Below are 17,869 nucleotides of genomic sequence, written 5' to 3' on the forward strand. Positions count from 1 at the left end.
CTATATTGTATATGGCCTCCTGAAGGGTCATCTTCTTAAAGAGCTCAAATCTCTATATACACCATCAAAACAGACAGAACCAAGGCCCCTGCGCCCAGCTGACCATGGGATTTGAACCCACAACCTCAGGGAGAACTCTAGTATTTATCAGAATCCTTACCTAGAAAGCAAACTTCTCAATCTGACAGTAGAGATGCTCTGAGGACTTATGATGTTACACAAGTACCCAACATTTTCTAAAATTGATTTTGTCCAGTCTCTATATAGAGAGAGTATTTGCCAAATTGATTTGAACCCACAACCTTGATGAAAGCTCCAGTATCTATTAGCGGGACTGTATATATGAGGGGATACATGGGACTGTATATATGAGGTTACATGGGAATGTATATGTTACGTGGGACTGTATTTATAAAGGGATGTTACGTGGGACTGTATGTATGAGGGATGTTACATGGGACTGTATATATGAGGGGGCTATCCTTTTTTATTTAACTTTTTTTAAAATAAATGTAATTTATTTAAACTTTAAATAAATTCTAACAGAGTGTCATTTTGTGTCATTTGGTAGGTGGTGTGCCCCAGGATTTTGTAAATGTAAAAAATGTGCCGTGGCCCCAAAAAATCACTGCTCTAACCAACTGAGCTACCTGGCCAGGGCACCCTTTTACTTTTAGTCTCTGCATGTATTTTGATCTGAAGTGGGTCTCTTGTAGGCAGCATATGTATGGACTTTGTTTTCTTATCCATTTAGCCACCTTATTTCTTTTGATTGGTACATTTAATCCATTTTTTTCTTAAAGAAGTCCTTTTAACATTTCTCTTTTTAAAATAAAATATATGTTTCAAGTGTACAATTCTATAATATATTATCTGTATATTGTATTATGTGTTCACCACCCCAAGTCAAATCTTCCATCACCATTTATCCCCCTTTATCCTCTCCAACTTCCCCCTACCCCTCTTTCTCTCTGATAATCACCTTACTGTTGTCTGTCTGTGAATTGTTTTTTGTTTACTTGGTTTTTTGTTTGCTTTATCCCTTCCCCTCTGACAATTGTTAGACTGTTCTCTGTATCTATGAGTTTTTATTTTATTAATTTATTTGTTCATTTGATTCCTTGTGAAACCATATGGTATTTGTCTTTCTCTGACTGGCTTATTTCACTTAGCACAATACTTTCCAGGTTCATACATGCTGTCACAAAGGGTTACATTTTCTTTTTTATGTTCAAGTAGTATTTCATTGTGTAAGTGTGCTACAGCCTTTTTATCTACTCATCTATTGATGGGCACTTGGGCTGCTTCCATATCTTGGCACAAATCTGTAATGAACCCAGGGGTACACATATTCTTTTGAATCGGTGTTTTTGTGTTACTTTGAATATATTCCCAGAAGTGGAATCACTGGGTCATAAGGTGGTTCTATTTCTAATTTTTTAAGGTAACTTCATACTGTTTTCAACAGTGGCTGCACCATTCTACATTCCCACCAACAGTGCACAAGAGTTCCCCTTTCTCCACATCCTCACCAACACTTGCTGTTTGTTGGTTTATTAATGACAGCCCTTCTGACAAGTGTGAGGTGAAATCTCACTGTAGTATTTGCATTTCTCTGATGATTATTGATGTTGAGCATCTTTTCATGTGTTTATTGACTACCTTTCTTCTTTGGAAAAGTGTCTATTCAGGTTCTTTGCCCACTTTTAAAATAGGGTTGTTATTTTTTAGGTGTTGAATTTTATCAGTTCTTTATAAATTTTGGATATTAACCCCTTATCAGATGTATCAGCAAATATCTTCTCCGAAAAAAAAAAAAAAAAATATCTTCTCCGATTCAGTGGATTCTCTTTTCATTGTGTTGATGTTTCCTTTGATGTACAAAAGATTTTTAGTTTGAGGTAGTCCCATTTGTTTATTTTTCTTTTGTTTCCCTTGCCATAGGGGATATATCAGAAAAAATATTGCTGGAAGAAATGTCTGAGATTTCACCGCCTCTGTTTTCTTCTAGGATTTTTATGGTTTTGAGTCTAACATTTACATCTTCTTAAGTTTATTATTGCGTATGGTGTAAGAAGGTGGTTTAGTTTCTTTTTTTTTTTTTTTTTTTTTTTTTTGCATGTATATGTCCAGTGTTTTTAACACCATTTATTGAATAGACTATCTTTATCACATTGTACATTCTTGCCTCTTTTGTCAAATATTAATTGACCATAAAGGTGTGGGTTTATTTCTGGGCTCTAGTCTTTTCCATTGATCTATCTTTTTATGGCCTTGTGGTATAGTTTGATATCAAATAATGTGATTCTTCCAACTTTGTTCTTCATTTTCAAGATTTCTTTGGCTATCCAGAGTCTTCTGTTGTTCCATATAAATTTTTGGAATATTTGTTCTAGATCTGAGAAATACACCATTGGTATTTTGACAGGAATTGCCTTTAATGTATAGATTGCTTTGGGTAGTGTGGTTATTTTAATTATGTTAATTCTATTCATAAATACAGTATATGCTTTCACGTATATGCATCTTCCATTTCTTTCTTTGGTCTCATAATTTCCCTAGTATAGATTTTTTAACTCCTGGGTTAATTTTATTCCTATTTTGGTTTTTGTTTTCTTTGGGGGGGGCAGACAGACATGAAGGGAGAGAGATGAGAAGCACCAAACCATAGTTGCGGCACTCTAGCTGCTCATTGATTGCTTTCTCATATGTGCCTTGACCCAGGGGCTCCAGCTGAGCCAGTGACCCCGTGCTCAAGCCAGCGACCTCAGAGCTTTGAACCTGGGTTCTCAGTGTCTCAGATCCATGCTCCATTCACTGCACCACCACCTGGTCACGCCTTGTTTGTTTTTTTATGCAATTATGAATGGGATTGTTTTCTTGGTTTTCCTTTATTTTTTAATTTATTGACTTGAAAGAGAGAGAGAGGAAAGGAAAGAGAGAAACATTGATTTATTGTTCCACTTATTTATGCAGTCTTTTGTAGATTCTTGTATGTGCTCTGACTGGGAATCAAACCTGCAACCTTGGCATATTGGGATAATACTCTAACCAACTGTGCTACCTGGCCAGGGCTTGGTTTCCTTCTCTGATAGTTCATTATTGGTGTTAAAAATACAATGGGGGCCCTGGCCGGTTGGCTCAGCGGTAGAGCGTCGGCCTAGCGTGCGGAGGACCCGGGTTCGATTCCCGGCCAGGGCACACAGGAGAAGCGCCCATTTGCTTCTCCACCCCTCCGCCGCGCTTTCTTCTCTGTCTCTCTCTTCCCCTCCCGCAGCCAAGGCTCCATTGGAGCAAAGATGGCCCGGGCGCTGGGGATGGCTCTGTGGCCTCTGCCTCAGGCGCTAGAGTGGCTCTGGTCGCAACATGGCGACGCCCAGGATGGGCAGAGCATCGCCCCCTGGTGGGCAGAGCGTCGCCCCTGGTGGGCGTGCCGGGTGGATCCCGGTCGGGCGCATGCGGGAGTCTGTCTGACTGTCTCTCCCTGTTTCCAGCTTCAGAAAAATGAAAAAAAAAAAAAATACAATGGGCCTGACCTGTGGTGCACAGCAAATAAAATGTTGACCTGGAATGCTGAGGGCACTGGTTCAAAATTGAGGGCTTAGGCCTGACCTGTGGTGGCGCAGTGGATAAAAGCGTCGACCTGGAAATGCTGAGGTCACCGGTTCGAAACCCTGGGCTTGCCTGGTCAAGGCACATATGGAAGTTGATGCTTCCAGTTCCTCCCCCCCTTCTCTCTCTCTGTCTCTCCTCACTCTCTCTCTGTCTCTCCCTCTCCTCTCTAAAATGAATTAAAAAAATAAAAATAAATAAAAATAAAACCAGGTTACCTTCAAAATTTGGGGCTTACCTGGTCAAAGCACATATGAGGAGCAACTATGAATTGATGCTTCCTGCTCCTCTCTCTCTCTCCCTGCCTCTCTGCTCCCTCTAAAATGAATAAATAAAATTAAAAAAAATTAAATGCAACTGATTTATGGATATTTATTTTGTATCCTGATACTTTACTAAATTCATTTATCGTTCCATTATTTTTTTTTGGTAGAATTTTTAGGGTTCTCTATATACAGTATCGCGTCATCTGCAAAGAATGACAGTTTTACTTCATCCTTTCTGATTTGGATGCCTTTTATTTCTTCTTATCTGACTGCTGTGGTTAGGACTTCCAGTACTATGTTGAATAAGAATGGTAAAAGCAGATATCCCTGTCTTGTTTCTGATCTTATGGGAAATGCTTGCAAACTTTGCTCATTGAGTATGATGTTGGCTGTGAGTTTGTCACAAATGGCCTTTATTACATTGAGTTATGTTCCTTCTATTCCCACTTTGCTGACAGTTTTTAATATAAATGGGTGCTAGATTATATCAAATGCTTTTTCTTTATCTGTTGACATGATCGTGTGTTTTTTATCCTTCATTTTGTTTATGTGGTGGATTATGTGTACTGATTTCAGGATATTGTACCAGCATTGCGTCGCCAGAATAAATCCCAGTTGATTGTGGTGTATGATCTTTTTAATTTATTGCTGGATCTGGTTTGCTAATAGTTTGTTGAAGATTTTAGCATCTATGTCCATCAGGGATTTTGGGCTATAATTTTCTTTCTTTGTAGTGTCTTTTTCTGGTTTTGGAGTTGGAATAATGCTAGCCTCAGAAAATGTTTTTGAAATCAGTGAATAAACAAGTAAAGTGAACAAGTTGATGCTTCACATCTGCCTCCCTTTCTCTCTCTCTCTCAAAAAAGAAAAAAAGAAGAAAGAGAGAGAAAGAGAGAGAAAGAAAGAAAATGTGCTGGAGTATTTCCTGCTCTTGAGTTTTTTGGAATAGTTTGAAAAGGATAGGTGTTAATTCTTTGAATATTTGGTAAAATTCTCCTGTGAAGCCATCTGGTCTAGGACTTTTGTTTGTTGAGAGTGTTTTGATTAGTGCCTCAATTTCATTAGTGTGATCAGTCTATTCAGATTCTCTTACTCTTCTTGATTCACTTTTGGAAACTTGTATGTTTCTAGGAATATATCTATTTCATCCAGACTGTCCCATGTTTGGCCTATAGTTCATAATATTTTCTAACAATCCCTTGTATTTCTGTGGTGTCACTGTTACTGCTTTCTCATTTCTGATTTTATTTATTTGGGTCCTCCCTTTTTTTTTTATGAGTATGGTTAAAGATTTTTTTTATCTTGTTTATCTTTTCAAAGAACCAGCTTTTAGTTTTATTAATCTTTTGTGGGTTGTTTTTTTTTAACTATTTTGTTAATTTTGCTTCAATTTTTTTTTTCTTCTACTTACTTTGGGCTTTATTTGTTCTTTTTTTAGTTCCTTTAGTGGGGTGGTTAGATTGTTTATTTGAGATTTTTCTTGTTTTTTAGAGGTACTCCTATAATGCTATTAATTTCCCTTTTAGGGCTGCTTTTGCTGTCCTTTAGAGTTTTTGCTATTGTGGTCTCATTTTTATTTGTTTCAAGGTATCTTGATTTCTTCCTTGATGTTGTTGTTAACCCATCTTTAACATTTCTTGTACTACTGGTTTGGTAGTGATGAACTCCTTTACCTTTTTATTTTCTATGAAGCTCTTTATCTCATCTTTGATTCTAAATAATACCCCTAAGTAGAGTAATCTTGGTTGTAGGTACTTACTTTTCATCACATTGCATATTTTGTGCCAAGCGCTTCTGGCCTGCAAAGTTTCTGTTGTGAAATAATCTGACAGCCCTATGGGAGCTTCCTTGGAGGTAACTAACTGCTTTTCACTCACTGCTTTTGAGATCTCTCTTTGTCTTTAAAATTTGTCTTTTAATTATGATGCATCTTATTGTGGGTCTCTTTGTGTTCATCTTGTTTGGTACTATGTGCTTCCTGGGCTTATATGTTTAATTTCTTCTTCACCAGGTTAGGGGAGTCTTCAGTCATTTCTTTTTATTTTTTAAGTTTAAAAAAAATTTTATTTATTGATTTCAGAGCAAGAGGAAGGGAGACAGACAGACAGAAACACCAATCTATTTTTGTATGTGCCCTGATCGGTGATCGAACCGGCAACCTTTACTTATCAGAATGATGCTCTAATGGAGCTATCCAGCCAGAGTGTCAATCATTTCTTTAAATGAGTTTTCAATCTTTTGCTCTCTCTCTCTCTCTTCTCCTTCTGCTGCCCCTATGATGCCAATTTTGATATACTTGATGTTATCCCAGATCTCCCTTAAATTATCTTCATTATTTAAAGATTTTTTTCTTTTTGCTGTTTTTATTGGGTGTTTTTCACTATATTGTCTTCCAAATCACTGATTCCATTCTCTGCTTTACCAACTCTGTTGTTGATTTCACCTGATGTATTTTTCATTTATGAATGGTTCTTTTTTATGGTTTCTATTTCTTTTTGTCAAAATTCACTGAGTTTATCTATTCCTTTAAGTTCATTGAGCACCCTTTAACCAGTGTTTGAACTCTATCTGGCAAATTGTTTGCCTCTATTTCATTCTTTTTTTTTTTTTTTTTTTTTTTTTTTTGTACTTTTCTGAAGCTGGAAACGGGGAGAGACAGACAGACTCCCGCGTGCACTCGACCGGGATCCACCCGGCATGCCCACCAGGGGCAATGCTCTGCCCACCAGGGGGCGATGCTCTGCCCCTCTGGGGCGTTGCTCTGCCGCGACCAGAGCCACTCTAGCGCCTGGGGCAGAGGCCAAGGAGCCATCTCCAGTGCCCGGGCCATCTTTGCTCCAATGGAGCCTTGGCTTCGGGAGGGGAAGAGAGAGACAGAGAGGAAGGGGGGGTGGAGAAGCAAATGGGCGCTTCTCCTATGTGCCCTGGCTGGGAATCGAACCCGGGTCCCCCACATGCCAGGCCGACGCTGTACCGCTGAGCCAACCGGCCAGGGCTCTATTTCATTCTTTATGTGGACTTTTGTCCTTTTCTTTCATTTGGGATATATTCCTTTGTCTCCTCATTTTGGCTGCCTCCCTGTATTTGTTTCTACATGTTAGGGAGATCTATTATGTCTCCAAGTCTTGGAGGAGTAGCTTTATGTAGTAGGGATTCTGTGGGGCCCACTGATGCTGTCTCCCTGATCACCTGAGCTGGATGCTCCAGGTGTGTCCCTTTTGTGGGTATGTGTCCTCCTATTGTAGTTGAGGTTTTTTTGTTTGTTTGTTTGTTTTTTAATTTTTAATTTTTTTTTTAATTTTTATTTTATTTATTCATTTTAGAGAGGAGAGAGAGACAGAGAGAGAGAGAGAGATAGGGGGGAGGAGCTGGAAGCATCATCTCCCATATGTGCCTTGACCAGGCAAGCCCAGGGTTTCGAACCGGCGACCTCAGCATTTCCAGGTCGACGCTTTATCCACTGCGCCACCACAGATCAGGCTGTAGTTGAGTTTTGATTACTGTTGGCATGTCAGTGGGTAGGATTCACCTTTAGGCTGACTACAGTGGACAAGCTGTGTGTGGGAGCTGATGCCACAGAGTGGGATTCAGGGCTCTGGTACCTGCTGAATGTATTTTCTGGGTGTGTTATTTGTGGAGCTAATTGGGTGATGCTCCGGTGTGGTCTGAATCCAGCCTCTGGTTGTGTTGGTTCTGGGCTTGTTGGGAGGTACTCCAGTACAGACCCAGGTCAGCAGCTCCTTGGGCCTTGGCCAGGGTCACTTGATAGAAGCTACAAAGTTATCTGGACTTGGTAACTGCTTGTGCTGGGCTTGGAGGCACCTAAGGGTGATTATACTGAGAACTGAGGCCCACTGCTGCTAGTGCCTAGGGTTGTTTAGCAAGAGATACAGGGCATGCCAAGGCTAGCCACTGCTTGTTGGGGTTTGTGGACCTTTCAGAAATTTTAAGGTAGTTCACAGCTTGGGCCCAGGCTGGCTACTTAGGAGAAACAGCCATTGAAATTTGTTCAGGCTGGTGCACTAGTTGTATGGCATGGCTTTTCAAGGAATGATGATGACTCAGATTTGACACCCACCTGGGTCTGCAGGCTGAATGGGGGCAGGGCTCAACAAAGAATGATGCCTGGTAGCACTTCTGTCTGACCAGAGCTGCCCCTCTATTCCTCACCTTGAAGCTGGACAGTTCAGTCTCCCCCACCCTACCCCTCACCAGTGTACCTGTTGTTGTTTTTTTTTCATTTTCCTTTTTCTTTTTACTGAGAGAGGGACAAACAGACAGGAAGGGAGAGAGATGAGAGGCATCAATTCTTTGTGTGGCACCTTAGTTGTTCATTGCTTGCTTTCTCATATGTGCCTTGACAGGGAGAGGAGGGAGCTCCAGCCAAACCAGTGACCCCTCAAGCAGCGACCTTTGGGCTCAAACTAGCAACCATGGGGTCATGTCTATGATCCCACACTCAAGCCAGTGACTCCGTGCTCAAGCTGGTGAGCCTGCACTCAAAACAGCAACCTTGGGGTTTTGAACCTGGGTCCTCTGCGTCCCAGGCCAGTGCTTTATCCACTACGCCACTACCTGACCAGGCTGTACCTGTCACTTTTTGAGCTCATATCCCTTCTCTGGAGCTCACAACTAGTGTTTGTGAGTGAGTGATTCTGTGCATGGGCCCTGTAAGATGAACAACTGGGACTTCAACAGCTCTTCTTCTTACCTAAACAGAATACCTGCTAATTTTCACAGCTAGATGTTGTGGGGTTCCTCTTCCTGGTACTGGTTGGTGGTCTGGGCTGGAGTGCCTGGTATGGGACTGGGACTCTTTACTTTTCAGAGAAGACTTATGCAGCCATTATATTCCTCCCAACTCTTAACCATCACACAGGGGTGTGGGACTAGCCTCTTCTGTTCTCTGCCTGTCCTACTAGCCTCTATGTGGCTTCTTCTTTATATCTTTATAGGAGTTCTGTTCAGCTAGTCTTCAGAGGTTTCTCAAGGGTAGTTGTTCTATGATTTAGTTGTGATTATCACAAGGTAATGGGAGGAGCTGAGCACAGTGTTTACCTAGTCTGCCATCTTGACCAGAAGTCAAGTAGATGATTTTTTTTTTTTTTTTTTTTTTTTTTTTTTACAGAGACAGAGAGTGTCAGAGAGAGGGATAGACAGGGACAGACAGGAATGGAGAGATGAGAAGCATCAATCATTAGTTTTTCGTTGGGCATTGCAATACCTTAATTGTTCATTGATTGCTTTCTCATATGTGCCTTGACCGTGGGGCTACAGCAGACCAAGTAACCCTCTGCTCGAGCCAGCGACCTTGGGTCCAAGCTGGTGAGCTTTGCTCAAACCAGATGAGCCCTCGCTCAAGCTGGCGACCTTGGGGTCTCGAACCTGAGTCTTCCGCATCCCAGTCCGATGCTCTATCCACTGCAACACCGCCCGGTCAGGCCAAGTAGATGATTTTTAATTCACATAAGTGGTGCTGTGCTGTAGATCTCATCCTGTTCCTTACTTTCCCCCTCAGCCAGCACTGCATTCACCATCTGTATATCTCATTTAGGCTTCTAAGCCCAATTGAGTATCCTGGCATATGTACCCATTGCATCTTCTTGTTGCTCCCTCCAGTGATGAACAAATGGTTTTCCTCCCACACCACTAGTACAGGCAGCTCCCTGGCAGCTAGTGTACACATCCTCCCCCTCCCCTGAGGACCTAGGAAAAGCTCTCTGGCAGACCAAAGTTGGAGTGTCCTACTACTGGTCAGACACATCCTTAGTGTCCTTGGTTTGCATAAGCCCAGCATGGTGCTTTCCAAAAGGGCTGCACCAACACAGGCCCCTCCCGCTTTGTCCTGTGATGCCTGTACTGTGAGTGACAGTTGTTTTCACATTCATTTGTCCAAGTTTGAGTGCCCTTTCAATATATTTGTAAGCCATTCATGTTTCCTCTTTGTAACTTGCCTGTTCCATTTCTTTTGGGGTTTTTTCCTCTTTTCTGTGCAATTAGCAGTAATTCCATATATAGTTTAAATATTAGCCCCTTTTTGGTTTACATATTGTAAATATCTCCTCCCAATCCATCATCTAGATTGGGAGGAGATATTTTTCTTTTTTTATTTTATTTTTCAATTACAGTTTATATTGACTATTTTTATTTTTAATTTATTGTGTTGCCATGGTTTTAAGCATTCAGTCTTATTGAGTATTAGTCTCAGGTGTAGAGCATAGCAGTTAAACAATCATATACTTTACACTGTGATCCCCCTGATCTTTTAAGCACCCTCCTGGCAGCACACATAGTTACTATGATATGATTGACTATATTCCCTATGCTGTACACCCTTCACCTTAAGTCCTTATTTTAAAGGAGTCAAATGTACTGACTTTCACATCATGCTTAGCTGTTTGAGGGTTTGGTCTAAGAAGCCTTTTCTTGCTTGACCTGTGGTGGCACAGTGGATAAAGCATCAACCTGGAACGCTGAGGTTGCAGGTTCAAAACCCTCGTCTTGCCTGGTCAAGGCACATATAGGAAGCAACTCCTATGAGTTGATGCTTCCTGCTTCTCCCCTCTTTCTCTCTCTCCTTTCTCTAAAAATCAATTAATTTTTTTTTTTAAAGAAAGAAACCTTTTCTCAAGCCCAGGTGTCAGAGATATTCCATAATAGTTCTACAAACCTTTCACATTTAGGTTTTTAATATGTCTAGAGTTAACCTTTGTATAAAGCCTTATGTAGGAATCCAATTTTATTTTCCTCCTTATAGGAAACAGCTTAAAAGCTAATCCATTATTTTCTCATTGATATCTGGTGCCGCCTTGATCATATATCAAGTTTCTACATAAAATGGATGTGTCTCTTGAGTTCTCTGTTCTGTTTGATGGCCTGTTTACCTGTTTTAATTACATACTCTATCTTTGTAGTATATTTTAATGTCTGGTCAGTTGTGTTAGTTTGCTAGGACTGCTGTAACAAAGGACCACAAACTGAATAATATACAGAAATTTTGTCCCACAGTTCTAGGGATCAGAAGTCCAAGATTAAGATGTTTGCAGGGATTTCTTCTGAGTCTCTGCAGAAGAATCTGTCCCATCCTCACTCGCTTCTGGTGGTTGCTGACAGTCTGTGGAGAACCCACTTGCAGAAGTTTTCATCTCTACCTCCACCTCTACCTCTGCTTTCACACAGCATTCTCTCTGTGTGCTTGTCTAGGTCCAGATTTCACCCTTTTTGTAAGGAAACCAGTCATACTAGATCAGGGGCCCACACTGCTCTAGTAGGACCTTATCTTCACTACTTATACCTGCAATGACCATTTTTTCAAATAAGGTCATATTGTATGGTACTGGGGGTTAGGACTTAACATGCTGAATTGGGAGGAACTCAACTCAAACCTATGTGACAGGTCAAGCCCACCTTTTTTGCCTCCTTGTTTTCTCTTTATTTTAACACTTATCTGTTTGTAAACCTTTATTATTGATCCAAATTTTAGAATAAATTTTTAAATTTCCTTTTTTAAAATCCAGCTGAATTTTGGTATTTCTTTTTAAATTATTTTTAGAGAGGGGAGAGAGAGAGGGAGGGAGACAGAGAGAGAGAAGGGGGGAGGAGTAGGAAACATTAACTCCCATATGCATCTTGACCAGGCAAGCCTGGGGTTTCGAATTGGCGACCTCAGCATTCCATGTTGATGCTTTATCCACTGCGCCACCACAGGTAAGGCCAATCCAACTGAATTTTGTAAATGCAGATTACATTGAATTAATAGGTTAATTTAAGGGAAAAATTGGCCTCAGTAATGTCTGAAGTTATCCGTCCAAGAGCATGGAGTGACTCTCCATTTATTCACATATTCTTTTCTCTTTTTGTGTCCTTTTTACTCCATAAAAGTCTTGCATTTTCTCTGAAGTCCTGGGTTCTGTATAGTCGTTGCTACTATGACTGGTGTCTTCTTTTAACTGCATTCTCCACTAAAGTCTTGCTGGTGTGAAGAAGTAGCACTATTTTGCTTGCAAACTGACCTTTGACAGCCTTGCTCACAACCTGGTTCTAAGCAGGTTTGTCTATTGATTCTAGATTGGTTTTAGATGTAGCTGATTATATCATAAGCAACTAAAAACAGTTTAGCCTGACCAGGCCGTGGCACAGTGGATAGAGCGCCGGACTGGGATACAGAGGAACCAGCTTCGAGACCCTGAGGTCGCCAGCTTGAGCGCGGACTCATCTGGTTTGAGCAAAGCTCACCAGCTTGGACCCAAGGTTGCTGGCTCAAGCAAGGGGTTACCAGGTCTGCTGTAGCCCCACGGTCAAGGCACATATGAGAAAGCAATCAATGAACAACTAAGGTGTTGCAACAAAAAACTGATGATTGATGCTTCTCATCTCTCTCTCCGTTCCTGTCTGTCTGTCTCTATCTATCCCTCTCTTTGACTCTTTCTCTGACTCTCTGTCTCTGTAAAAAAAAACAACAACAGTTTAATCTCTTTACCTTCAATTTTTGTACTCCTTATTTTTTTATTTTTTTGTTTCTTACAGCATTGGCCAGGGCCTCCAAAGACTGTATGTAATAAACAGTAATGGAGACAGTCGTTCTGATCTTGAAAGACATGCATCTAAAGTTTCTCTTAGAGGCATTGTGTATAATCTTTACTGAGTGAAGGATGTTCCCTTCTATTTCTTGTTTGGTGAGAAGTTCTATCATAAATGAATGTTGAACTTTACTAAATGCTTTTTTGGGGGGGCATTTTTTTCTATTGTGAAAATCATGGAGTTTTTTGCTTATTTATGTTGAAAGTTATTTAGCTAATTTTATATATATTATATATGTATATACATGAGATGTACCTCTAATTTTTTTTCCTTTTACTAACCTTATTTGGCTTCAGAATCATGGTTGAACTGTCCCTATCAAATAAGTTTTCCTGCTTTCTGCCTTTGGCATAATTCATGTAAGATAACAAATGTCTGCTTTCTAGGAGATTTGAGAACCTAGCAGTGTGACAGGATTTAGCTGGAGTTTTTGCACAGACAGACTTTGATTACTATTATTTTCTTATTCATGTTTTCCATTTCTTCTCAGATTGATTTTGGTATATTTTTATATATTTCTCCAAAATGTATCTTATTTGGTTTAGGTTTTCAAATGTTTTAGCTCATAATTGTTTATATTATTATTATTATTATTTTAAGTGAGAGGAGAGGAAATAGTGAGACAGACTCATGTATGCGCCCTGACCGGGATTCACCCAGCAACCCATTTGGACCAATGCTCAAAGCAACTGAGCTATTTTTAGCACCTGAGTCTGATGCTTTTAGACCAACCGAGCTACCCTCAGTGCCCGGAGCCCATGCTTAAACCAGTCAAGCCACTGGCTACGGGAGGGGAAGAGAGATAGAAGGAAAGAGGGAGGGGGAGAGAAGCAGATGGTCACTTCTCTTATGTGCCCTGACTAGGAATTGAACTGGGATGTCCATATATCAACCCCACTCTCTATCCACTGAATCAACCAGCCAGGGCTTCATAATAATTTTTAAAAATATTTTTAAATCTCTTTAATTCCCTTTTTTTTTTTTTTTTTTTTTTTTTTTTTTTACAGAGACAGAGTCAGAGAGAGGGGTAGACAGGGACAGACAGACAGGAACGAAGAGATGAGAAGCATCAATCATTAGTTTTTCGTTGTGCATTGCAACACCTTAGTTGTTCATTGACTGCTTTCTCATATGTGCCTTGACCGCGGGCCTTCAGCAGACCGAGTAACCCCTTGCTCAAGCCAGCAACCTTGGGTCCAAGCTGGTGAGCTTTTGCTCAAACCAGATGAGCCCACGCTCAAGCTGGTGACCTCGGGGTCTTGAACCTGGGTCCTCGGCATCCCAGTCCAACGCTCCAACCACTGCGCCACTGGCTGGTCAGGCCACTATTTTTATTTGAATTTTCTTTTTCTCTTATTCAGTCTTGTCAGAGATGTGTCTGTTCTAATAATCTTTTCAAAGAACCAGCTTTTTTCTCAATATTCTTTATTGTTTATTATTGTTTTTACTTATTTCATTAATTTCTATCCTCAATTTTATTATATTTCTTCTTATCCCTTTAGGTTTGCTCTGTAGCTCATTTTTAACTTCTGAAATGCATGCTTAACTCCCCTGTTTTAGTTATTTATTTATTTATTTATTTATTTATCTTTATTAAGTGAGAGGCATGGAGGCAGAGAGACAGACTCCCGCATGCGTCCCAACCGAGATCTACACAACAAGCCCCCTACCGGGCAATGCTCTGCCCATCTTGGGCCACTGCTCCATTGCTCAGCAACAGAGCCATTATAGCGCCTGAGGCGAGGCCATGGTACCATTCTCAGTTCCTGGGTCAACTTGCTTGAATCATTCAAGCCGTGGCTACAGGAGAGGAAGGGGGGAGGAGGGGGGGAGAAACAGATGGTCACCTCTCCTATGTGCCCTGACTGGGAATTGAACCTGGGACTTTCATACTCTGGGCTGACAGTCTACCACTGAGCCAACCAGCCAGGGCCATTACTTATTTTATTTATTTTTTTATTTTTTATTTTTTACAGAAACAGAGAGAGACAGAGAGAGGGATAGATAGGGACAGACAGGAACGGAGAGAGATGAGAAGCATCACTCATCAGTTTTTCGTTGCGACACTTTAGTTGTTCATTGATTGCTTTCTCATATGTGCCTTGACAGACTGAGTAACCCCTTGCTCGAGCCAGGAACCTTGGGTCCAAGCTGGTGAGCTTTGCTCAAACCAGATGAGTCCACGCTCAAGCTGGTGACCTCGGGGTCTCAAACCTGGGTCCTTCGCATCCCAGTCCGATGCTCTATCCACTGTGCCACCACCTGGTCAAGCACTTATTTTTTTAACACCAAAAATTTTTACTTAAAAAAATTTTAGTGACAGCACTAACTTACATTCCCACCATTAGTATACAAGTGTTCCTTTTTTTTTTTTATTTTAATGTTTCACTTTTTTTTGTTGTTGATTTAGAAAGAGAGAGAGAGACAGAGAGGGAGAAGAGACAATAAGAAGCATCAGCTCATAGTTGTATCACTTTTGTTGTTCATTGATTGCTTCTCATACCTGGACAGGGGGACTCCAGCCAAGCCAGTGAACCCTTGCTCAAGCTAGTGATCTTGGGATCCTGTTGATCCTGTGATCAAGTCAGTGACCTCAGGGCTTTGAACCTGGGACCTCAGTCTTCCAGGTCAGCTAGCTCTCTATCCACTTGTGTCACCACCGGTCAGGCTACATGGGTTTCTTTTTCTCCACAACCTCACTTGCACTTATTTCTTATCAGATTGATGATAACCATTCTAACAAATGTGAAGTGATATCATTGTGGTTTTTGTTTTCATTTCAATTATAATTAGTGATATTGAGCATCCTTTCATATGTCTATTGCCCATTTGTGTTTGTTCTTTGGAAAAGTGTTTATTTAGGTCTTTTGCCTTTTCTTTCTTTTTTTTTTAAGATTTTATTCATTAATTTTACAGAGAGGAGAAAGGGGAACAAGAAGTAGTTGCTTAACTCTGGCTGTTCATTGGTTGCTTGCCGTATGTGCCTTGACTGGGCAAGCCCAGGGTTTCAAACCAGCAACCTAAGCATTCCAGGTCAGTGTTCTATCTGCTGCACCACCACAGGCCAGGCCTTCTGCCTGTTTTTAAATCAGATTTTTTTGTTGTTGTTGAGTTGAGTGAGTTCTTTTTTCTTACAGGGACAGAGAGTCAGAGAGAGGGATAGATAGGGACAGACAGACAGGAACAGAGAGAGATGAGAAGCATCAATCTTCAGTTTTTCGTTGCGACACCTTAGTTGTTCATTGATTGCTTTCTCATATGTGCCTTGACCATAGGTCTTCAGCAGACTGAGTAACCCCTTGCTCGAGCCAGCGACCTTGGGTCCAAGCTGGTGAGCTTTTTGCTCAAACCAGATGAGTCTGCACTCAAGCTGGCGACCTCAGGGTCTCGAACCTGGGTCCTCTGCATCCCAGTCTGATGCTCTATCCACTGCGCCCCCGCCTGATCAGGCGAGTTCTTTATATATTTTGGACAATAGCCCCTTATCAGAGGTTTCATTTGCAAATATCTTCTCCCATTAGGTTGGTTACCTCAAACAAACTAACAAAACAAGATGCAGACAACAGAATACTGGTCACCAGAAGTGAGGGAAAATAGAGAGAGGGCAGAGAAGATAAAGGGGTCCAAATATATGGTGACAGAGGAAATTAGACTTTGGGTTGACAGCATGCAATAGAGTACACAGATGTTGAATTATAATCTTGTACACCTGAAAATTATATAATGTTGTTAACCAGTGTTACCCCAATAAGTTTAATTTTAAAAATAATAAGGTTTGCTTGATCCATGGTGGCACACTGGATAGAGCATTATCAACCTGCAGTAGCGTAGTGGGGGGGTGGGGGGCAAGGGGATCTATCATGCCCCAGGCACCACTTGCAGAGGGGTGCCAAATGGTCTCCAAGACAAACAAGAAAAGCGTAGTAGAAGGGGGGGGGGTGCCAATAAAGTGTCGTGCCCCGGGCGCCAGTTATGTTCGCTATGCCACTGTTAACCTGGGACGCAGAGGTCCCTGGTTCAAAACCCAAAGGTCGCTGGCTTGAGCACTGGGTAGTTGGCTTGAGCCCAACGTCACTGGCTTGAGCAGGGGTCACTGGCTCAGCTTGAGTTCGCCAGTCAAGGCCTATATGAGAAGCTATCAATGAACAACTCAAGTGCCACAACTACGAGTTGATGCTTCTTATCTCTCTCGCACATGCACACACACTAAAAAAATGTGTGTGTGTGTGTGTGTATTTACATTTTAACATCTCTAGAATTAAGATTGCATCTTGAAGTCAATGGCATGATGTTTCAAGTAGCAGGGGTTTTTAGTGGTATGTAAAATTAGGGTGCATCTTATGCTCAGCGGCATCTTCAGTGTAGTAACATACTGCATTGTTTTCATTGTCTTCTAGCTCTTAGGATTTCATATTTCTCTTCTGAGTTGTTTTTTTTTTGGCTCGACTATTTTTTAGTAATATGTTGTTTAGTTTGCTGATGTGAGAGGTGTTTTTAACTATTCTTTTGTTGTTAGTGTCTGATTTTATTATGTTAAGGTCAGAGAATGTAGTTTACATATTATTTCCTAAGAAAGTATTAGGACTCCCTTCTATGTGCTTTTATTTTACAAGTGTATCTTGTAGACTCTAAAGAAGACAGTGCTGTCTTATCCCTCCTGGTCACTCAGCATCTGCTATGCTTAAAAGCCTGGGCTCAGCCTGACCAGGCGGTAGCACAGTGGATAGAACGTCGGACTGGGATGTGGAGGACCCAGGTTCGAGACCCCAAGGTCGCCAGCTTGAGTGTGGGCTCATTGGGTTTGAGCAAGGCTCACCAGCTTGCACCAGAGGTCGCTGGCTCGAGCAAGGGGTCACTCGGTCTGCTGTACCCCCCTCCCCGGTCAAGGCACATATGAGAAAGCAATCAATGAACAACTAAGGTGTCGCAACAAAAAACTGATGATTGATGCTTCTCATCTCTCTCCGTTCCTGTCTGTCTGTTCCTCTCTCTGACTCTCTCTGTCTATCCCACAAGAAAAGAAAAAAAAAAGCCTGGGCTTAGAAAGTGGCACAGTCATGAGCATGAACCCAGTTCATCTGTTTGCACTCTAACCTTCACCCAGGTGGTTTCAGAGTCTCCCTCTCTTGCTCAGAGAATTGGGGCTAACAACACCTGTCAGGAGAGCCCTACAGGGGTCAGTTGTGGCTATGTCCAGCACATGAGAACAGCTTCTGAATGCTGAGTCAGATGCAACTCTAAAGGTCGGTTTCTAAAAGGATCATGGACTGTTTGTAAGGAAACAAAGGATTCATCACCTTTCTTTCCATTGGTAACACCAGTGACCTTGACCCAGTTTGCCTTCCAGGGCTCTGCAGAAAAGCAGCAATGAATGAAATGCTCTCGAAAGTACCAGGTAAACAGTCCAACCC

At 41.3% G+C, this 17,869-nt stretch overlaps 1 protein-coding gene across 1 annotated transcript in view; it reads left to right on the top strand.

Annotated features, from left to right (window-relative positions):
- RUFY1 (RUN and FYVE domain containing 1) overlaps positions 1-17,869 on the top strand; it is a 114,133-nt gene that overhangs the window by 81,821 nt on the left and 14,443 nt on the right. The gene's annotated exons all lie outside the window — the stretch shown is intronic.

The sequence above is a fragment of the Saccopteryx bilineata genome, chromosome 4 (genome assembly GCF_036850765.1).
Source record: "Saccopteryx bilineata isolate mSacBil1 chromosome 4, mSacBil1_pri_phased_curated, whole genome shotgun sequence".
Lineage (NCBI taxonomy): Eukaryota > Metazoa > Chordata > Mammalia > Chiroptera > Emballonuridae > Saccopteryx > Saccopteryx bilineata.